The sequence below is a fragment of the Colletes latitarsis genome, chromosome 7 (assembly GCF_051014445.1).
Source record: "Colletes latitarsis isolate SP2378_abdomen chromosome 7, iyColLati1, whole genome shotgun sequence".
NCBI lineage: Eukaryota > Metazoa > Arthropoda > Insecta > Hymenoptera > Colletidae > Colletes > Colletes latitarsis.
Genome location: NC_135140.1, coordinates 4344344 through 4367542, shown reverse-complemented (window position 1 = coordinate 4367542; position 23199 = coordinate 4344344). Strand labels below are relative to the sequence as shown.

At 48.2% G+C, this 23199-nt stretch overlaps 2 protein-coding genes across 12 annotated transcripts in view; one reads left to right on the top strand and one right to left on the bottom strand.

Annotated features, from left to right (window-relative positions):
• Br (broad-complex core protein) overlaps positions 1-22035 on the bottom strand; it is a 77550-nt gene extending 55515 nt beyond the window's left edge. For 8 of the 11 annotated variants that reach the window (XM_076769715.1, XM_076769716.1, XM_076769718.1 and 5 more), the window contains exon 1: positions 1845-2641. The gene's annotated coding sequence lies outside the window, so the exon portion shown is untranslated. Of the gene's footprint in view, positions 1-1844; positions 2642-3288; positions 3427-20373 lie in introns of those variants that run through there. The other 3 variants (XM_076769710.1, XM_076769711.1, XM_076769712.1) reach the window with 3 other exon arrangements.
• Cbs (cystathionine beta-synthase) overlaps positions 1-23199 on the top strand; it is a 378127-nt gene that overhangs the window by 190495 nt on the left and 164433 nt on the right. The gene's annotated exons all lie outside the window — the stretch shown is intronic.

Here is a 23199-nt window from a genome sequence, read left to right as displayed (position 1 = left end):
TGCGGTTCGAACCGGACCGAATGTGTCGCGCGCGAAACATATGTCGTTAATTCCGACGGAATAAAAATACGGTGGCGCAAAACGACACTTCTGAGTCGGCGGTATTTTTACGTGGCATCGAATCGTGGGCCGCGAGGATCCTTCGAGGAATCTTCGCCGTGAGCAGCCAAAGAACCACGACGCCCGCACCGGGGTACAACCGTTACGAACGAAAATCGGTTACGGGACGTAGAGTTCTCTCGCGAGCTTACGAAGAATAAAAATTAAAGAGTGCATGGCGTAAAAATAGTCGTCGAGGAATTACATACACTACTTTTTATTTGCACCATACGAGAAAATTAGGTCGCCAGGCTGGAGCGAAGCCAGAACGTACGATTAAATAATTCTCTCCGCCACTTATAAAAGCGCAGGCATTAAATGTATGCTGATAGTGTTATCTTAGCAAAATGATAAAAAAAAAAAGAGAAAAGATCTTAAAACAAATTTACAGTGCTCGCCTGGCTACGCGTCCGTATGTGTTGGTATTGCTATGACAAAAGCTTCGATGTAGAGAATGGAATTAATGATCGTCGATTGTATAGTTTCTTTTTTTCTTCTTTTTGTCTTTTTTATAACGCGTTTATTTACGATAACAAGCACCACAGACACCGTGTACACTATTTTATAACGTTTCCGTTGATAATCGTCGTATCGCTGATTCGGAAGGTATTTTTACGCTCGTATATTTTTCAGGCCCGTCCGTCTCCAAGAAAATAGTCATTAACGCAACGCGATCCGCGACACAAGAGACCAAACACGCAACGATCGTTTCGGTAAATATATTTACTTCAACATTTTGGTTACGTGCGAACGATTATCGTGTGGCCACTGTTAGCGACGTGCGAGGAGGAAAAAAAGAAATTTCTTTCTCGATACTCGTTTATCATAAGCCGGCGGTGCGATTCGGAAACTGTTTTCAGACTCTTTTTTAACTTGGCTATCGCGCACTGCTAAATTTATATGTGACCAATTCGCGATAAGTTTCGCAGTCTCGTGAAAATTCTGACCAGCGAAACGCTTTCATAATAGTACACGTTCAAACTATCCACCTTTTCTAACCGTTTCCAATCGTCCGGTCTCCCTTTTCAAAATTCATTCGCCCTCCCTCCTCCCCCCGACGTCAAATGCATGATTATCCAAAACAGGGTATCCATATTACACGAATGCAACATCGAACCCTTTCCTTCTCATTCCACGGATGCTTTTCTTCGCGAACCTTCCAGATCCGCGTCAAGTATTATTTAAAAATTTCGTAACACCAGATTGCACGTATTTTTATCGAAACGATTACATTAAAATGCACCATTTCTTTCAATTGCTGAATCATTAACGATAAAGGAAATTCAGCGTTAAAAAGCGCTATCTTTTTAACTAGACGATTTTTTTACTTTCTCCAATCATTAACGGTAACTAATTTTCGCGAATTAATCCCGGGGCGTAATTTATACTAGACACGCTCCTCGGACGTTAAAATTGTGTATTTGCCATATTATTGTTTACATCCGTATGCTGTGTGTCAGCGTGGCCCTATAAGACACCCGAATAACACAAAAGTCGACTTTATTTACCACGCACGATCCTAAGCGAGCGTGAACGCGATAGTCGAACGAACGGGGAAAAAAGGTACACCGCGAATCCGTCTTTCAATTTGTCTCTGTCTCGCGAAAGAGAGTCGCAGTGCAGGGAAATACGCGGACGATTATTTCGTGCACGCGTTTCGAAAATGGAGAATGACAGAGAGACAGGAGAGAGAGAGAGAAAAAGAGAGAGTGTGTGTGTGTGTGACCGGTCTGACCACTGATTACCTTTTCCTTTGCGATCGCGGCTAAATGGCTGTTTACGATATTTGCGTAATTTCTAAGGCACATTCACCACCACACTATCCAGAGAGGAATCACAGTTGGAAAAATGCGGATGCGTTATCGCGAAAGCACACCTATCACTCGTCATGCCGCGTAAGCTAATGACCGTAACAATGAACTGAATCGAAACTGGTTTGCGTTTTATCTCCACAACGCCACCTCGCAAAAAAGTGCGCACTTCACAAGTTCGCGAACGAGTCCCCTACATTCGACCAGTAGTGCTTCGTGCCGGAAAGTCATTCTCGATCGCGGGGAATCTGCAAGCTGGTCGTGTACGACCAACGATGATGGTACGAGACGCGGCAGAAACGATTCAGCAGGAAGGAAATCCGCGTGCGGTTTGATCGCGTGGCCGACGTTGACGCGTACGCGCGAGGGAGAAAACCGTAAAGGTGTCCAGAGGGAGCGTGTAAGGCAGATAAAGCGCGTTTGTTTCCCGCTTTCCGTGGACACGGGGGCACGGGGGCACGGGGGCACCGGGGCACCGGGACTCGCGATTCGTCGACTCCGGCCAACAAGGATCACATGTCGCGAGCGGGGATCCAAGGCGCCGCGCGAAGCAGTTGGAAAAACCGGAAACGCACTACGACCAGAGCAGTCCACCGGTGGCCTCTTTCTCCGTCACATACCGTGCGAACTAACCCCCGAAACGTCACGTCACGACTGTGCAGCTGTGCCTTCGTCGACGACGCGGGCGTACGTCGCGGCGAGGCCGCACGAAAACGTACGAAAAGCCGGCGATCGCCGGTACGACGAGAGAGAACGACCGAGAACGACCGAGAGGAGAGAGAAGCCGGTTCGAGGGGAAGACGGAGCGTCGTAGAGAGAGAGAAAGAGAGAGAGAAAGAGATAGAACGAGACGTACCACGGGGACGCAGCAGACGAACGCGAGGAGTCTGGCCGCGAGGGAGGCAGCAAGCGGGAGGGAAAAAAGCGAGCGAGAGAACGAAGACAGGACGGAGAAAGCGAATAAGTAGATTTCGACAAGGATCGAGAAGAACGGGGCAGCCGCGCGGCCGTCTCGAATTTTCACAATTTTTTTCCAGATCCGACGAGAGCTTTTCCTCGCAGCACCTGTCAGACCGCTCACGTGCGTTTCGTTCCTCCAACCCCTCCAACCCCTAAAGCCTCCACCACCATCGCCCCCACCCCAGCCTGCCCCCGCCTTCTACCCCTCCGACGGTGTGCGCGAGAGAAAGAGAGAAAAAGACGATACAACGCCCAAGCGAGCACGCACGGGAGAGTGGAGCTTTCTTTGAATTCCCTTTGTCGCGGTTCCCGCGAAATACGAAAGCATCGGTTCCCGGCCAGCGAGAGGAGACCCGTACGCGCGGGAATTTCAAACCTCGCCTGGTCGCACGCACACACGCACGCACGAGCTACCCACCTAGCCACGTGTTCGTTCTGTTCGGGATGCGAGCAGCCACCGTGACGCAAATTGCCGCGCGCTCCACGCTCCACACTCTCCGGAATGCGAAGGATCTCTCTCGACCGGCCTGTTTAGCGCACTCGGACACCACCACCGCACCACCACCACCACCACCACCATCGACCACCACCACCACCACCACCACCACCACCACCAACGCCGCCGCCGCCGCCACACCACCGAAGCGCGAGAGTTTATCTCCTCGCGTGGACACGACGGGATCGCGTTAGCGGAGCGGACACACCAGTCAGCCAGTCAGCCAGCCAGCCGTTGACACGTCGTGGAACAAAGTCACTGTCACGGCGGCGCAACACGTTCCGAGCGCGTAAGAGAGGGAGGAGAGAGGTGGAGCCCTCGCTCCAGGCGAGGGTGGCAAACGATCGAGAGAGAGAGAGGGGGGGGGAGACAAAAAAGGTGTGCGTAACGTAAGGTAACGTAACCGTGTCGCGTCGCGACGTGTCACGACGACACCACGAGAGCCACGAGAAGCGCCGAGAGTACGGGCTGCAACTCTCGAGCCTGGATAGGACTAGCACGGTACACGCGGGGGGAAGGGGAGGGGGGGATCGGCGCCCGCCGTTATTCTTTATCGGAGCATGAGACATCTGTCGTAATAAGTGCGGACTAAAAAATAGTGCGTACGCAGGGAGAGAGGAGAGAGAGAGGAATGGAGAAAAGAGAGTCGATGGTGGGGAAGAGCTTTATGCCTGTGGCCGCATCGGCCGTGGCCTCCCCTTTCACCCCACCTCTCTCTTTGCTTCTCCTCGCGCCCTCTTCCCGAATCCCTCTCCCTCTCACTCCTCCTCTTCCCCCCGTACGCCCTCCGCGAAACCGTTTCCATCTCTTTCTCGCGCCCTCGTCGAGGCCCACCCCGCTTCATCCGTTGGCCCGCGAGACGAAAATGCACAAAGCTAACGACTTCCAATTAAAAGCGCTGGACTCGGGAATTTTTAAGGCGACGAGTCGCGTCACGGACAACGCGTGCCCCGATCCCGATGACGGTACACCGGGGATTATCGCGCGCGGATTGGCCGTATAACGCTCCTCGAGTATATCCGGTATGGTTTAGATACCGTTTCGCTTTTTCATCGACGGTTCGCCAGAAGCTACTTTTTTTTATTTTTTTACTTGTCCAACAGCGGCGTGAACGCGTTACACCTTTCCCGGGAGCCTCGAGGAAACGGTACAGAGGCCACGGAACGTCTAATTACTAGATCAAGGAAAGATATAAGCGAAACACCCTTATAGAGATTCGATCTTTCGTGATACCGGTAACGAGAGAAGAATTAAATTTTAATCGATCTTCGAATTAGACGGATCACTCGTGCACGCGACGTTGCACCGCGTCTCTGGGTTTTCTGCCATCTTCCCTCGGCGAGTCATTAATTTTTCAGCCCGTAGCCTCGATTCTGCAAACACGGAGGTGTACGGGAAGCGGCGCGAAGCATCCTGAATATACACGTTCAAGGGCAACTTACTCATAAGAGTCACCGTGGCCAAGGTATTCGTCCATCGATAGTCAGGGGTGGGGAATAAAAAGGCCGTCGCGTTTGTTTCTGTCTCAATGGCGTATCGTTGAATGAGAATAGCGACGTAGACAACGATGTCGACGCGCTTGATGGTTCGTTTCTAGATCATTTGATCGCTAATCGGCGCACGGGCCCAGAGATATGATGAAAAAGCAGTCTTGCAAGCTTCCTTTTCCTACGTGTCTCGCTACTTTATCAACTATTTATCAATTGATATTTACAGATTCGCTCCTTTTAGACTTGCTAATTAACGAGAGTAAACTTTTCTTTGATATTTACCCGAACAGCTTAAACTGTATTTCCCGTTAATATTGAATTTCAAAGCAGTACTTTAAATTAATGATCGCAAGCAAAGTCGGATAAAATTTTTATTTACGTACGATAAGGATTAACTGTCGTTTCGATAAACTAAACGATGAAAAAGGGAAAGGAATAAACAGACACGAAAAAATGATTTACCCCTGACGAGGGTTAGGTTTCCAACGCAGTCTTTCCGAAAACTCCGTTTACCCTGTGAAATGCAGTGTTTCATCCACGCGTGTTGTCTTCATTTTTAATACAGAAAATACAGACGTTAAGTAAATAGAGGAAAAATAAAAAAATTTATGATTTTCGCGCTGCATAGTTGGTCTAACGGGGTAAAAATGGAGTGCGAACCGTGTGATTCATCGTGCAAACACTCGATTTTTCTGTTTTCAGACTCGGTTGCGCCCGCGAAGCGATAAACGTTTTATTTAGAAATATTTTGCCGCTGAATTAATTCCGACATAAAAGGATTAATTCCTGTACGCGATGTTTTTTTTCTCTCTCTCGCTTTCTCTCTCTCTCGCCTCCCCCTACCACGACGAGTCAACGATCGCAAACGCATCAGGGTATTTTCACCGGGAACGTTATTTCGCACCTATCGTCCCGTTGGCGGGTCGCGTGACGGCGATTGTTCGACCAAGGTCAACGGAAACGTTCCTCCGTCGAGGACTCGGACGTCCAAAGAAATCTCCCAAGACCCAGGATTAAGATTGCTCAGCGGGAAATGTTTCTAGGCGATCTAGACGAAGTATAGGTGCCACAGCCCTCAGCTTCGGCTCCTAGGAATCCAATCAATAAATATTACAATGGAACCCCTAGAGAAGTAGGGGAGCATCCTCCTCTCGCCCTCGAGTCCCTCCGTCACCGCGCCACGTCCTCTTTCTCTCTCCCGGTGCTCCTCCGGCTGTCGCGTCGGTGGAAAAAGGATCTGTCCTACGTCGCGCTCTTGCAGTCGTTGCGTTCCTCGTCCTTCCACGCCTCTCGTCCACGAAACTCTTCTTCTTTCTCTCTTACTCACTTTTTTCCATCGCTTTACCCTACTCCTTTTACCCTACTGCAGCCCCTCCGCCTTTCTCGCCCCGTTCCACGGTCTCCCTTGTTCCCTTGCCCTTCCTAAACCCGCGCCAACCCTCCTCCCCTACTCCACGCGCGCGCACACGCACACACGCACACGCACGCACACGCACACGTATACACGCATCCGTTCACACACACACACACACACGCGCGCGCGTGCAACCCACAGCCCACACCCCTTCGTCCCTCTCATCCAGCGGCGTTTACATTTTACTTTTCTAGTAGCGAATTAAAACCGCGTTCATGCGCAGCCCGCGGAAGGGCGTAATGATTTTTTGAGGGGCGAATCGAGTGGGGTCGCCTACAGCACCGTCGGAGGGGGTAGTAGCTGCGGGCGCGAGCTTAGCAGGAGCAGGACGGCAGAAGGGATCGCGAGACAGGCCGACTGTCGAATAGATGGATGGAAGCTAGACTCTGTCCGAGAGGAGGGGAATAACCAGATGAATAGAGACAGAGAACCCGGTCCGTGATAAAATAGCAACGATCATGGGAATTCGACTCCTGTCTACCAGAAATTTCGGCGACGGGACGCCGGTCGGTATCTAGCGGCGCAGACAGAAAGGGATCCTTGGACAACCCTTCCCTACGAGGTACAGCCTCCGGGATCTTTTCGTACTCGAAAAGAAACGCCACCCTTAACTACCAACTAAACGTGCAAATGTTTTAGGATACAATGTTTCGTCAAAATGTGATACCAATTGGTAATAATTATTTTCATTTACCACGTCACGGGACTTTCAACTGTGGAACTAGAAAAAAATGAACTCTCATTTGAAGTCGAGACGAAGGATAGAAATTTGGAGGGGGCTCGTGAATTTTAACGAGGTCCTGACCAGACTGGACCCGATATATCGTTACGAGACAATGCATTTTATCGTTTCTATAACTGTACCATCGAAACTATTTCAATGAATTGCCGATTGCTCAAGAGTTCCTACGAACGCACGTGGAGTATTTAGACGCACGGTACGAGCGTGTAGTATACGCGGAGGAGGAAGAAAGCGAGATGTCGGCTAAATAAGCACACGAAGGACAGGGGTTGACCCGAGAAAAAACCCTAAATCGAATTACGTAAAGTAATCCAGAATTTATAGAATTCGATTCCCGTCGATCGCCGTGAAACAAATCGGAGGATAAGAAGAACGATGTGACACGATTTACAGCAAAGTTGCAGATGTTTCGATCGATCTTGGTCCGTCGCGGCTGCGTACAGTTTCGCAGCTCCACCTGCGTTTAGATTAGATCTACGCGATACATCTCGATCCTCGTTTTCGCGATTCGCGAGGCGCATGCGCGCCGAACCGTGAACGTGCAGGTGTCCCTGGTTTTGAAACGGTTTCCGTGGCGCACCAAGTATAACGAACCCCGATTCGTAAAACCGTTTTATCGTAAATTAGCGAAACAGAGACCACCTTTTATTTATACAGAATTCGAGGCAAAAGTCATCGTTTTTCTTCGAAGGAAAAGAAGAGTTCACGGGGGCTAGAAATCGCTCCGGAGTACCAAAAAGCTAGTCGATGGACGTTCGATGGATAAAACCTTGCGAATCCAGGGTTGAATTGCGCTTCGACAGTTTGCGAGGTGAGAAATTTTCCAGAACGCGATCGATACAATTGCGGTATTATTTATATCCGTCCTCCTTCGCGTTAGACCGTCTTGAAATATGAAAGGATAATATTTTCAGCGTCATCGAGCGCTTCCAGCGTGCCCTGTTCGACATTAATTAGGTCGAAAGTCCAGTCGGTCGAACAACATTGGCCAGGGAAACAACGGATAGTTTAAACTCCGATTGGAGTTCTCGCTAATCCGAAACTAGAGAAACGGAGTACACGGGGGCGGTCTGCGACGTACACCGGTGTACAGAGTTCAAGGCTATCTATCGCGGAACACTGGACCAAGAAGCATTCCTACCCCCTAACCACCCCTACCACCCCACCTTTCCTTCCTTACCGGTTCACCCACACGCATTACCATCTCTCTGCCATCTTACGTCACGGGTCTACTCTTCCATTGACCATCCTTCTCTGTACCCATACACCATCGTCGTTTAAACAACGAGACCTACGAAATCGTGACTCTGTCTTTTTAGGCGTCGTAATAGAATACCAATCGTACCCTGACTCGCGTACATGTCTCTTTCGTGCTTGTGTCGAGGTATTTCAAGGTCATTTAAAATTTCCAACCACGATAAAACATACGTATAACGTTTCTTTGTTCCCGTAACCGTAATGGTAATCGATGATTTATACGAAACTTGTTGTTATCGGTTATGCTCGTTACCGTACGGTCGTTAAAACGACGCGACGCGGCGCACCTGCTGGTTAACGGGGCTGGCAACGATCGGCGCACGAATTCGTCTCCCAATAGACAGAAACTGCAACGATAAAGAATATCATCCTCTTTAGGCAGCGAACGTACACGCGTCCCAAATGCACTCTACACACGCGAGAGTCTCGTGGGGGGTGCGGCAGGGGCAAGAATATGCGGGGTCTGTGGCGGCATCGTACGTGCCCTCTCCACCTTTTTCTTTTTCCCCTCCAACCCACCCCGCGTGACCCCTCTCGCCAAATTCTTCCCTCCCTCCGCTCTGCCGTCACCTCCGTCGTTCCTCATCCCCTCGTCTCCGCTCCCAGTGTTTCGGTTCGAACCGGTACCCTTTCCCTCCCTACTTCAGCATTCGCAAACATTTGGCGGACGTTGACCTCGAGCCGACTAATCCGCCTATAGCCAAACAACCAATTATTTCTTTTCGTCGGTATAGTTCCACAGGGTCCAATACAACGATTTATCACCCGGTATTATGTCGACAAAAATACCGTTCTAATAAATAACAAAATTATTTCGGTACTCCGATCGATCGTCGAAATTGTCAATTTCAGACCTCGATCTTCGTTTCTTTGCATTCCACGTTCCATTTACTGACAATTAAACGTGCAAATGTTTTAGGATACAATGTTTTTTCATCGTCAAAATGTCACAGCAATTGGTAGTAATTATTTTGTTTTACCACGTCACAGGACTTTGAACTGTGGAACCAGAAAAATATGAACTCTCATTTGAAGTCGACACGGGGGACACTTTGGATAGGACTCGTGAATTTTAACGTGTAAACGTTTTAGGATACAATGTTTCATCAAAATGTGATACCAATTGATAGTAATTATTTTCGACCACGTCACAGGACTTTGAACTGTGGGACCAGAAAAAAATGAACTCTCATTTGTAGCGTAGACGAAGGACGCAAATTTGGAGAGGGCCCATAAATTTTAACGAGGTTACCATCAACTAAACGTGTAAACGTTTTAGGATACAATGTTTCATCAAAATGTGATACCAATTGATAGTAATTATTTTGTTTTACCACGTCACAGGACTTTGAACTGTGGAACCAGAAAAAAATGAACTCTCATTTGTAGTGTAGACGAAGGACGCAAATTTGGATAGGATGCGTGAATTTTAACGAGGTTACAAAAATGAGTATCCCGTTAGTAGAAATTTCAAGTTGTACAGCTTACGATCGTCTGAAATCAAAGTTTTGGCCTCGCAGAGGATTTGATGGCAGTTGACGTGTTAAATCGTGGGGCAGAACGTCGTTCCCACGCTTTCCTCGCGATCTATATTTTCTAAACGGGTCGAGAGCCATCGGGACTCCCCGAGATACGGGTCCTCTCGACGCGTTAGCCGAAACTACGGGAACGGAGGATCGGAAAAACTTCGATATCATCGAAAATAACTTTAAAACAAAAGTCGGTCGAAGAATGAAACGACGTAAACGCAGATTATTTGAAGAGTATAATTGGAAACATGCCTCGGTGCGTAAAAAAGAATAAAATTACGTCCGGTCTCGTCGTTTTAGAAATAAGAAAAAAGAGAAAAATCGTAGGTAATGTAAACTAACTCGAAATATTCAACGAACAGATTTACACAGTGACAAGATTAACAAATACATAATTACTTTCCACTGTTTGTAAAAGGTCGTCGTGCAATCCAAGACTTTGATTTCTTAGTATCGTGTAAGTTGGTCAATTGTTCGTTCAAAATTTACTTTTACTCATACGAGTAAAAGTTTCGATTCTATTATCGTCAATGAATGTTTAAATTGGCTCGAATGTGTGGTATCATCTATAAAACGTATATTTTTTAATTTTTCGTAGCGACCTGTAGTATTTTCGTATCCCGAAGGTCTAAATTAGATTTGTAATTGTCCCGACGTTTCGACCTTGTTTCGGGTCCACTTCGAGAACAATTTAAATTGAGGTTAAAGCAACCGCGAATATATATATACATGAATTGTTTTAGTTATTTTTATGGATAATATAAACCGTAAAGTAGTCGATTAAAGAGGTTGTAAAAAATGGAAACTGTTTTAACCTTTGTAATTTATTGGCCACTTTGGAGTTTGTGTTATCCGGGACAAATTCGACGCTCGTACTAGTTTATTTTCATTTCATTGAAATAAAATTAACTCCAACAATCCATGTACACGCGGCCGGTTTGACCTGAATCTGAACTGTTGGCGAAGCGAATCTGAAACAAGACCGAAACGTCGAGACAATTGCAAATGTAATTTAGATCTTCGAAATACGAAAACATACGCGTTGCCCTGAAATCTCAAAGAATATTTTCTAAAAATCGACAAGCAGACATTTAAAGGAAGTATTATATAAATATTTCTATCTGTAACGAGTTTCATAAGGAAATGCTTTAATCTGTAAATAAACGTAAATTGTTCTCTATTGGTAGAAATAAAGCTTGTAATATAATGCATAAACACACTGCGTTTCGTCTGTAATCGAAAGATTATCTATCGTAGTTATCGTTTCATTTCGATTGAAAGTTGTGATCGCTCTCGTTGGAAACCCCGTCAGATTCCTTGCTTATTATCATCGTTGTCAGGTCTGGAAGGTGGCAAATGGCGCGATTTTGCGCCACAGTATATAGAAGCTAGATTCAAAGGGAAGAAATTGAACCGCGAGAGAGGAGACGTTGCGTGGAGTGTTCGAATGGGACGCGACGCGGTGCTCCTGTCCGCCTAGCAATAGACGTGGACTACTTGCATCGGCGGCTAGTGCGTGTCTAGTCCTATAGAGTCTTGTTCCACTGCAACTATCGCTGTACTCGTACTACTGCAGCCGCGTCGCGTCTCTTCTTCTCGCTACTACTCGAACGACGCGTCCGAGCGCGTGCTTTCGCGAATCGAATTCTTAACGCGTTCAGAGCCGGGGAAAAACGATAAAAAAGCTTGTAACGTACGATGAAAGAATTTCTCCGACGTGTAGCACGGTAACATCTCCATTATCCGAGCCACCAAGCAGTCACGACCGTTCGATTAATGGGATTCCTTTATGCCTACGGTGAAATAAATTTATCCATTCTTTTACCGTTCCGTTAACACTATTTCCACCTACGTCAGCATCGAACAATTTATTATTTACTTTATCCTTTTAATAATAAATAGCTGTCGCGGACTGATCTTTTCTTTATTTTTAATTTTTGAATCCTCCTATTTCGTTGTCAACGCGTTAATATATTTCAAAGATAAACTGTCTTTTGACGCATGAAAAGTGTTAACTGAGTAGTAGTGTTCTGATAGTTCTAGCGGACTGATCTTTTCTTTATTCTTAATTGTTGAATCTTCCTTGGTTATTAACGCGTTAATATATTTCGATGAAAGCAACCGTGTCTTTTGACGCATGAAAAGTGTTAACGGAGAGTAGTGTTCCGTTACTGTCTGAGAGTGGTTATTGTTCATTGGCTAAGCATCGGTGATATCGTTTTTGTCGTGTGTGTATAGCCACGATATATCTATTTCAGGGCAGGACGGGATAGTGAATCGGTAAAAATCCGTGGTTCGAACCGTTTTACTTTTTCCAGCGTGTCCCCGAGTCTCGCGTCGACCCAGTTTTCCATCGGTGCTCGCGCGATTAATTGAGACACGATGATCCGCCGAATATATTTGCGTCGAATATACGTATTCTCCGACCTAAAAATACGGAAAATAGGTCGCGGCGGCTGTATTTTTAATTGCGCTGCAGACATCCACGTAGACGGGTGCATCTGTCACCGGCTGTTCACGATCGGGACAAAACCGCGTGGGTTCGATTACGATCTGCCAAAAACGCTGGATCAAACCGCGAATCTAACTGAGAGAAAATAGTCGAGACTCCCAAGGTTTCCAGAACCAAGAAATTTCACTCTCGAATCTGCTCGGTGACCAGCTGCACGAAAAAAATGACACGACGTCGAAGCGTTTCCCTAAAATATTTTTCCTCGATTCATTTTCTCACTTTATAAAAAATTGCATGCAAGTACAAAGGTGTCAAAAAGACTACGTATACGTATAAAACCGCGGTAGAAATGGCGTTAAGAAATCTGAAGCTCTAACCAGTTGCACAAAAAAAATGACTTGACGTCGAAGTGTTTCCCTAAAATATTTTTCCTCGATTCATTTTTTCACTTTATAAAAAATTGCATCCAAGTACAAAGGTGTCAAAAAGAGTAGGTATACGTATAAAATCGCGGTAAAAATGACGTCTGAAGCTCTAAACGAGTTTACAAACGAAACGTAAAATTAGTTTACGAACCTGTGTAAAATTTTAATTCGATATTCAGAAATAACGTTTGCCCTGACGATCTGCAAATGGAGCGCGGACTCGAGTTGGCGAAACGCAGACGGCCGTAGACATGGGCCAACGAGCGAGGCGACATTTTTTTCAGCCGTACGGTGGTTGTGGGTGCGAGCATATGCACACGTGCACATGTGCATGTGCGTGACACACGACGAGAAACAAAGAAGCAACGAAAGAACCGCACGACCGCTTGCTCGCATAAATACCAGAGGCCGACTCACGCCTCTAGCGATGAGATCGAGTACATAACGCTGAAGTTCATAAGAAATTCTAGAATAGCGGTTACTATAGCGGGGGGACAAAATTTAAACAGGTAACGAGACGAGATCGTGAGAAAAAGCATAGATAGACAAGACGAATCGATCCGAAAAGGAACGAAATAATGGTCGCGTAGAAAGTTTGCAAAGTTCGAAATTCTGGTAATTAGATACGGAGAAAGGAAAATTTGTTCGGAATTTACGCGTACGATAATGTGGCATATTATGGGAGCGACCGAGGACACGCGTTGGAGTTAATTAACTAACGTAGTTCGGAACAGGTAATGGAATGGCTAACGATTTTAAACATAAAGAGGACTCGAGGTGTAAACAGCCAATATCTGTAACGCTACGCTGTTTTACAAAATACTACGTTTACTTTCTTGTTCTTTGTATCGTGGCTAAACTTTTCAAATTGTGTTTCGCCCGTTTGATCCCCTCGTTCGTGTGTTGACGCAGGTGTGAATTGGTCCGTTCGCGGGACGCGATTCGTCATAATCAGCTGTGTCAGTCGAATTTTAAGGAGCGCGAAAACGCCGGCCCATTGTTTCTCTCTAATTCGGCGGCGGTCGGTTGCAATACGCCGTGGATACTGTTACCTTAACGATATGCGCGCGCTACTAATTAATCGGGATTCCATGCGACATCCGGCCGCCTTTACGCGGAAAGAATTTCTACCGGCAGAACGTGGAACCTTGACGCCTCCTCGTTCGCCAAACATCGTGACAGCGTGTCGCTTCCACGGCAATTCGGAAGAAAAATTATTCGACGGTTTGACCAAATGTAACCTTGAATAAATCAAATTGAAAACACAAACATTCGGAAAATGACACGTATTTTTAAAAAATGCAATTAAAGTTCTTGACATGTGCGTTTCTTTATTAGTATTTTGAGAAACAGTGTTGAGAATAAGCATTGCATACGTGTATTTTTAATGAAAATTTGTATCCATTGGTGCAGTCCACTCGCAAAGATCAGTACTACCTGGGGGCACTCGTTTATTGAACCCCCGTCTCGTTTTTATTTTGTTTTGAGACTCAAGCTCAGCAGAAAACCGTCAAGAACAGCATTTTCGTTTTGTAAAACTACATTAATTAAATGCATACTTAGGTCGAAACTCTGTCGTATTTATTTAGCAAATAAATATTCAATAAATAGGAATTTGTAGAACACACGGGCATATTCGTTGCAATTTTCGAGCGATAATAACGTTTAAACATTTTTGCAGATTCAGCTTTCTCCGTCCTTGGACGGCTCTGTAATACACTCGGATATTTTTCGCGTTTATATTTTGGCGCGCGCACGTTTCAGATACGCATTCTGTTTAGTCTAAGCACCCTATGTAAATATTTTTCGATCGCCGCGGGGCAGTCCCAAGTATTTCCAGAACCGATATCGAAACCGACCACACCGTCGACAAATCGCTGTCTAAAACCTATCGAATACCAATTTTTCTACGTATTTGTTCGAAACGTTGCACGTGCTTTTACCGAAGCGTTCGAATACCGTTCTGGGAAACGTTCCGATCAATAATATTCAGGTTAACAATGCCATCCGATGCGAGACGTTATGTTTGTCAGGCCACGATTTCGAAAGCGAATTCCATCGTATTCTTTAATAAAACAAAAAATAATAATAATATAACAATCAAATTCTACGGCTGAAAATTTTTTTAAAACTGTTTTAGAGAATGTGCAAATAATAAAAGTATTAATTTAGCTGTTAAAGCACTGTAGGCGAAGTCTGTTCGAAGAGGAATCATTGGCGCCTCGATAAGAGCCCGAAAGCGAGCTGGTTTCGAGTCCGAGGCACAAAGCTCGTTCTTTGCCAGATCAACGCGTACATTCAAATGCATGCATATTCGCGAACGACGTCTCGCCAGTGCTTCTCATAATGGGCAGTGTTTCTCTGTAACACGCGCTCGCTAGGAGACTGGTCGGAGCCTGGCGATGAATTTCAATGACCGTCCACGCGAAATGCATATTTGCCTAGCAGCGGGCAAACCCGATCGCAATAAGATACCGGCCGGAGACGCGGCGAGATCGCGTTTTGTCGATTCGTGGCGATCGCGAATTTTCAATACCGAGTCGCGCGGTTGAACGGGACGACGATTGCAGAAAGAAACCGAGGCCAAACGCAAAAATCACGAAACTGCGCGCCATTTCGTATTCGCCAATAATCGAAACGATCCACGGGCGACGATCGTAAATCACGAGCCAAAGGCCAGTCGTGTTAAATCCTCGCCGAGGTTACTCTAACATCCGTCTCGCCTAAATAACGTATTCAAGCCGGGGCTCTAATTTCACAGATAACACGGACGTCGCGTAATCTAGTTGCTAGGCGTCTAATCTAATCGGTCGATTCGGATTATGTGCATGCATACCTGCGGCGCAGACCGAAAAATCCAACCGAATAGAATCGACGACGAAACGAACGAGCGAGCGTGACTCGTCGAACGCTTCGCGACAACCGGCTGCCGCTCATTAAATTTAATTAGGCCCCCCTTTATTTTTAAAAACGCCGCTTAACTGGGTCGATCCCGTCCTGGAAGCTCGTTCTCTTCGGCTCCGCAGCCACGACCATTTCTTTGCTAATTTCGCCATCGACCAATTGGAATTTTACCAAGGAAACGATCCTTGCTTCTATTCGGATTCTTTTCACGCGCTAAACGATAGATTTACGGAAACCGCCATTTTCGAACGAAATTCATGCTCCGTGTAATCGTATAACACGTTACGAGCAATTCGCCGTTCCTTGCTACGTATATCGATTCGTGGAATCGATTTGAGAGCTTCAAGCACTCATTAGTGCGAATAATAATAAATTTATATCGAGAATTGGCGATATTAGATAAATGTACACGTGTCGTTGATTAGACCGAAACTATCGTTCTCTTCGAGCGTAACAAGTTTGCTTATTGGTATCTTTGTTTTAAGCCACTCTTTTCGACGAGGGAATATAAAATTGGCCACTTGGTTTAATACTGTTTCTACCAAATACGTCGAAAGACACATTTTTCAACTTTAATCATTTTTATATACCATGCAATTTTTATGCTTCAATCAACTGTCATTTATACTCGTGTATTTCAGTTTGTGTAGATAATAATCTACATTGTTTTTAAATGTTCTTTACAATCTCATTGCATATGCAACTAAATGGACTGTTGCACGTTATTGAAGAAAAAAAAAGGACCACGTTTAAAATTTCTTTATCCGAATCTCCGTTACCCAAGTACTCCACCATCGGAACACTGCGTTATTTGAACGTTTTATTATACGAACATAACACGTCCTTGTAGAATATCTCACCTCCTATCGAAACATTCGTCACACTTTAGCACGAAACTGACAAAGTATTCGGATAAGTACTCCTAATTTCGACATTAACTCGTATTCGACACCGTCTACTTCATTTCTATCTTTGTCTTCAATATCGAAATTACAAATTCCATCTTTCGGTTATAAAGTGATACACAGACTGCGGATGTTTATGCATTTATGGAAAACTTTTATTCCCAAAAAGCTACAGAATGCACTTAATATGCAAAAATATAAGAAATGCGTATTCTACAAAACTTCCATTTCATTAATTCTATTAATACAAATATAAACTTTCTCTTCAATACCGAAGTTACAAATTCCATCTTTCAGTTATAAAGTGATACTTAGACTGCAGATTTTTACGCATTCATGGGAAATCCTAATTCTCAAAAAGCTACAGAATGCACTTAATATGAAAAAATATAAGAAATACGTACTCTACAAAGTTTCCATTTAATTAATTCTATTAATAAAATTACAAGTCTATATGCACTCTTCTATACAAAATTTCCGAAATGTACAATATTTAACCCATTAATATAAAAGAAAACTATTAGCAAAATTATTGGACTTCGACGCGTCTATTACGGTGCTCGAATAATTTTTATACGTAAATGATAGCGGAAGTTCCGAATCTTGGAGATTTCTGGGCACAGAAAAATGCAAGGTTACGTAACGTGATGGAGTAATTGCGAGTTTTCGACGGTCAGACACGCGTTTAAAAAGACTGCGAGACGACGGACGCGACGGGCCTTCCGCGACACGCAGTTCCTGCGGAACTCGAAGAAAGGAAACGGTAGGGCGGAGAAGAGAATGGGAGAAATAACGGGTGCGAGAAGCAGTGCCCTCCGCCGTTCAAGGAGAACAAACCGTTATCGGAGGATGTATACCCCTTTCCAGGTGCAGGTGCCAAGCGGGAAGACCGAGAACGCGTTAATGCCAGAGATCGGCTGGAAATTCGACGACATTGTAATTTCATCCTGTACGAATCGGGCTTCGAGACACCTGTTCCGCGCGCAGATTCTCGCCGTTGCGTTGCTTGAAAAAAAGTTTCCAGCCACGTTCGTCCCCCGTCGATGAGAATCGAACCCTTCGCGGTCGCGCAGAGAGATTCGGAATTGAATTAACTGATTAAAATTGGTTATTTCGACGCCCATAATTTTCAATCGGGTTTACGTCCGCTGGATGGTTCGACTGGAACAAGATACGAGTCCAGCTCAAACGAGGAAAACGTACCGACAGATTTCAAAATATTTATTCGCGCGCGATCAAGATTCTTTCCTGCCTCGATCGTCCTGACGCGAAACGAAAACGAGGCCAATTGGAATTTGCAGCGCGGAGGGGGGGACCGGCGAAAATATCGCGGCGCATTTTGCAACGACGACAGATTGCTTTCTCCACGTGTTATTGTTTTACGAAAACACGAACCGCGCCGCGGCGCACACGGTCGCGCGCGAGCGCGACGAAAGTGTGTCGTTAGATGTCGAAACGACGCGATCGAAGTGGTTCCACGGTAAACGAACCGTTTTGCCAACTCATCGAACCGCGCGTTGCTTAAAAATGGCACCTCGATCGTGCAAAAATCCGTCGACGCTCGTTGAAAAGGCGGGTTTCGTCGACGAGAGAGCGACGTCGAATCTCTCGATTTTGCGTCGCACGAGCTTGCACACACTGGTGCTCGCGCGTACGCGAGGTACGTGTGTATGCAGGCAGGAGCACCTGGGCATCTATGCGTCATTGTGGACGATAAAAAAAAAAAGCCGTAAGGCTGCCATAACGCAAGGAGAACGTCGACAAAACAGTGGCCCCGACTAGTAAAGCTGGTTTGTCTTTTCCCTCTTTTCTACGGTCGTTCACGGTGTTGCTCGATAGAGATCATCGACGCTCCGAAAACGTTCGTTTTCCCAAAATTCAACGGCGATTTTAACGATATTTACACAACCGCCCGGAACGACATCTTTATTCTCGCGTTTAAGTCATCCACGGCTTCGCGAGTGCTATTGTTCCGCGAACCGCGAGGATCTATTGTTTCTCTACCGCGCCGTTCGCCGTCGTATTATACCTTCGTTACGTTTCCAATTTGCTAACTCTGTTCGACGATCGCCGAGAACGCAACGAAAGGTAAACAAAATGAATAAAAAAAAAATCCGCGTATCCTTCTAGCGAGGACAGAATCAACGGCTTCGTAGGCGAGCGTCGAAGCCTCAAGGCTCCTGGGATCTCGCTTCCAAACTCACGTTCAAGGATCGGCTTTGTACAGAGGAATTTTTATTGGCCGAGCGCTGCGTCTGACGCGCGCATAATATACGCGCGCAGGCGGTCGAGTGAATTTTTTTGAGAAGTCACGCGCGCGCCAGCGAGCCACACACACACACACACACACACATGCATAGAGAGAGAGAGAGGATTTTTATTTTTTACCGTTGCTTCCCCCTCGCTTTTCCTTCTTCTTTATCCGGGCGTTCGGTATCGCGAGATCTATTTATACCTAGTCGGACGGTGTTTTCAAGTTGCAGCGGCATCGTGTAACAAACGCGCGTCCATCGTAAAAATAGGGGATCTGCACGGATACGTTGCACGTCTCGCGGCAAGAGAGGGGGAGAGGATCCGCGAAACAGCCGAAGAGACGCGGCACGCAGGGTAAAAACGACGCTGTAGGTTCCTCGGTGCGAAGGAAAAGAGGAATCGTAAAGTCGGGATCGGCACCGGTGACCTTGGGGAGTAACAGGCGATTTCCTCGTACGGTTATTTTCGTCGGTTTTTCCTAATTCGACGGTGCAAATACAAGCCCGTGAAAAAACAAACGATCGCCCCGACGCGATCGCCAGCGACCAGAGAGTCTGGGTTTAATTGAATCTCGCTAGAGCGGGAGGCGGCGGGGGGACGGGGGTTCTCTCTGTCTCTGTTTCTCCGGGGCAGCGAGAGAGCGTCGGGTTTTACGAGACGCGAATTTTTGGTGAATGAACCAGGGGGGGGCGAAGCGAAAAAAAAAGGAGAGAAGGGAAAAACGCGACGACGAGCGGGGGTGTGTGAAAGAGAGACGGACGACCGAGCGAAAAAGTGAGAGGAGGCGCGGAGCGCGTGGTACGCAGGAGCGACTAGGAAAAACCGGGCAAAAAACACGGAGAAAACGAGAGTGAACGAGGAAAGCCAGGGTCGAGCTTAACCGTACGTGGAACGTACACACGGTACTCGTAACACGCGGCCCGGAGCGATGCGCGGCGCGCGACAAAAGGATCGGAACGCTCGCTCGCTCTCACAGAGAAATTACGTCATTTCCAGCCAGCCTCTAACGTCTGGCATTACGTTCGTCTAGCGGTCGTCTAGCCGGCTCGGCGTGGCGAGGCGATCCCTGTTCGGACTAACACACTAACTATCGAGGCCGGTTACGCGCTTCTCTGCTACCTTTCGCGCGTAGCTACTCTAGCGCGACGCGTTCGCTAGGTGCCACCAGACCAAACGCACACACCGAGATGATGCGGTGGCGCGGCGCGTCGCGGCGTGGCCGTGTGGCGGCCGTGCGTATGCGTCGCGTCGCGTCGCGTCGCGCCGCGCCACGAATAAATGCACACGTAGTCGCGTCGCGTCGACAGGCGATAGCAAGCGAGATCGCGCGCGGTGTGCGTGCACGCTTAGCTAGCGCGACACCACACGACACACAGCGTACGACGCGGCGGCCGCCGCACACACGTTTCGTTTCGTTTCATCTCTCTTTCTCCCGCGCGTTGCTCTCGCTGCTGCCCGCGGGACGCAGACGATCGGTCGTTTCCTTTCTGCCACGCATATACACACGACGCGCTCTCCCGCTCCTCTTTTCTCTCTTACGGGCGTCCCGCGCGCGTACTCTCTGTCGGCGGTCTCTCGCTTTCGAAGCCGACAGAGACGGGCGGCCGAAGGCCACCGCTGTCAGCTGTGAACGTACCTTGATCGTCGAGCGCGAAGTAAAGTGTGGGGCTCCTTTGCCCGGTGTCCTTGTCGTCGGTGCTAAACCCACCGTTTGAGACTGTCGGATGCGACGACGATCGCGAGCAAGCCTTCTTTCCTTGTCCTCCGCGACTCCGGGCGGCCAGCTCCTCGTCGATTCGTCGGTCTGACCTATGCTCGCTCGACCGTCTCTCCTCCGAGCCGTCGATGAAACGCACAGAGACAGCAGACCGGGAAGCCTATGGATTTACTCGAGTTTCCTTAAGCCACGCAATCGTTTCTCGCGGTCTCGTGCGTTCCGGAGGGTCCCGAGGACGCTCGTGGGTCCATCCTCGTGAGAAACGACGCACGACGCACGATTCTCGACGTACAAAGAACAATCGGATCCACCGAAGGTGTAACACTTCCTTCCGCGATCGCAACAATCCCTTGTTCCTTTCCCTTCGTAACCACGTTTATTCGACGCGAATACGCGTACAGTTACGGTCACACTGTTATACCCCCGTTAGGCCTTTTCTCGCTGCTTTGCACTGCGTTTCTTCGAGCCCTCGGTTACGGGGGGGTTGTCACTCGCGCCTCGAAGGACGAAGAGGACGAAGAAGACACGCGTAAACGGAAATGGATCCTCGGCGTAACGTGGCCGGCGACGATTCCCATACGTTTCGATGGTGCTCGGCTTCACTCGGTCGCTGTTCTTCCTTGTTCCGTCCTCGCGACGACGAACAGAATCGAGGCGCGAAAAAGTAAAAAAATAAAGAAAACGACGCACGCGATACGCACTCCCGTGTGTCTTGTCTCCCGATGGCGCAGAGGACACGAACGCGAGAAACGTTATCGGCGATCGACGATCGAGGGGGGGATCGCACGATCGAAGTTTCTTGAAACGATCTAAAATGTTTGATCTCGCGTCGATGAGTAAGAAGGATCCCGCGTCAAAGTATCCGGTATTATCTTGCGGGACGACACCATCGAGCGAAGGACCAGCTCCCTGCCGCTTCTTTGGGACACACCGGGGGACTACCTAGTCGTAGAGTGATTGGGAACGCGACTGGCCAAAGCACTTGATTCGCGCGCGGTTCGGTTTGCCCGTTGCTGCGCCTCTCCCGTGCAGTTTTTTCGGCGGTCCCGTGGTATGCGTGCATGCGCGTGCATGTATGCGTGCGCCCGCCCGCGCGCTCCTCTGTGTCCGTGCGTGCGTGTCCCTCGGACTTTTTCTCTGTCTCTCCTTCCTCCACGCTCTTCCTCTCCCTCTCTCCCTCTCTCGCTCTCGTTGCTTTTACACACCACCGTGTTTCTCTCCCTGCACGCGTTTACACACCGGCTTAGCTCCCGCTCGGCCGTGTGTGTTGTCCGTCGTCGCGTCGTCCACACGGCTCAATTTCCTCCTCGTGTTGGTGCGCACAGGGCCTCCTCTACGCGCGCGTCTCTTCGCCTCCGTGTCTGCGTATTTACGCGTCCTCCGTTCGCCGCGATCGCGTATATGCGTGTCGTATTCGTCTTCGTCTTCGTCTTCGTCTTCGTCTTCGTCTTCGTCTTCGTCTACGTCTTCGTCTACGTCTACGTCTTCGTCGTCGTGGTCGTGGTCGTCGTTGGTCGTCGTCGTCGGCGTCGTCGCGTAGTCGTCCTCCCGATCCGCTCCTCGGTGCTGCGTGCGTGCGCGGCCTGGGTAGGCGAGGGTATAGTTACCGAAATGTTAACCTCGTGGAACCACTTTTTATTGAGTGTCGCAAAATTCATAGGAACCTCGCGGAAGGAGGAGAGGGGCAACGGCCCCCGCTCTCTCGCTCTATCTCCGTCCGTCTCACGATTCTCTCCACGCTGGCGGGGTTAACGCGTGAGAGGGGCGGCAACCCCCACCTATGCTCTCGCTCCTGCCCCACGACACCCCTCCGTACGCTCGACTACCCTCCTCCTCCACGCCACCTCCTCCTCCTCCTCCGCCACCTCCTTCTCCTCCTCCTGCTACGAGCAGCCTGGTCCTCGCCAATTCTTTGGCCCCACCACTTCCTCGCTAGTGCTCCCCCAACCCTCCCTTTTCCTCCCTCTCTCTCCCTCCCGCCCCCTCGCCGTCCTGCCATCCTCCACGGCCGTCCCGCTCCTCGTTCCTTCCCCTCGACCGTCTCTGCTATCCACGGTTCGTCTGCCCTCCCGCTCTGCCACCTCGTCACTGCGTTTCTCTCTTCGTCACCCCACACCCCGAACCTCGACCCCTGGCCCTCCTTTCTACGTCTCCTTCTCGCAACCGCCTTTCGGGCGCTGTTCCCTCTGTACTCGCTCCACGCGCTCTGCCTGCACCCTTCCTAACCCTCTCGCTGTTCCGTTCCGTTCCGTTCCGTTCCATTCCGTTCCGTCCTCATCCTCCCTTACCCCCTTTCCCTTCGTACTCTTCGTTGCACACCCTTCTCTCTAACTTCCTACTCTTTTCGTCCACCGTGCTCGCTCGCTCGCACCCTTCCTTCTTTCCGTGCCTCCGCGCACCACCTCAGACCGTACACCATGCCATTTAGCCGTGCATAGCCGAACTTGTGTACAGTTAGCTGCGCATCAAATAGTCGTGTCGATCTTTCTGCCGGCCGGCCGGCCGGCCGGCGACTCGTGGATCTCGCGATGCCCGACGATCCACGATCTATCTTCCTTCCCATCCCTTTTGATCCTTCTTAAAAACACTTTTCAGATTCTCAGCCAAATCAAATAGTAATTTCCTAAAATCAATTAATCAAAGTGGAAAAAATAGCAAGCGTAACACCCAACACTTGCTCCAAACACAGAAGACATTGTCGCGTCGAATCGGACAAGCGTTTCCGCCGATCGATCATTTTCACAG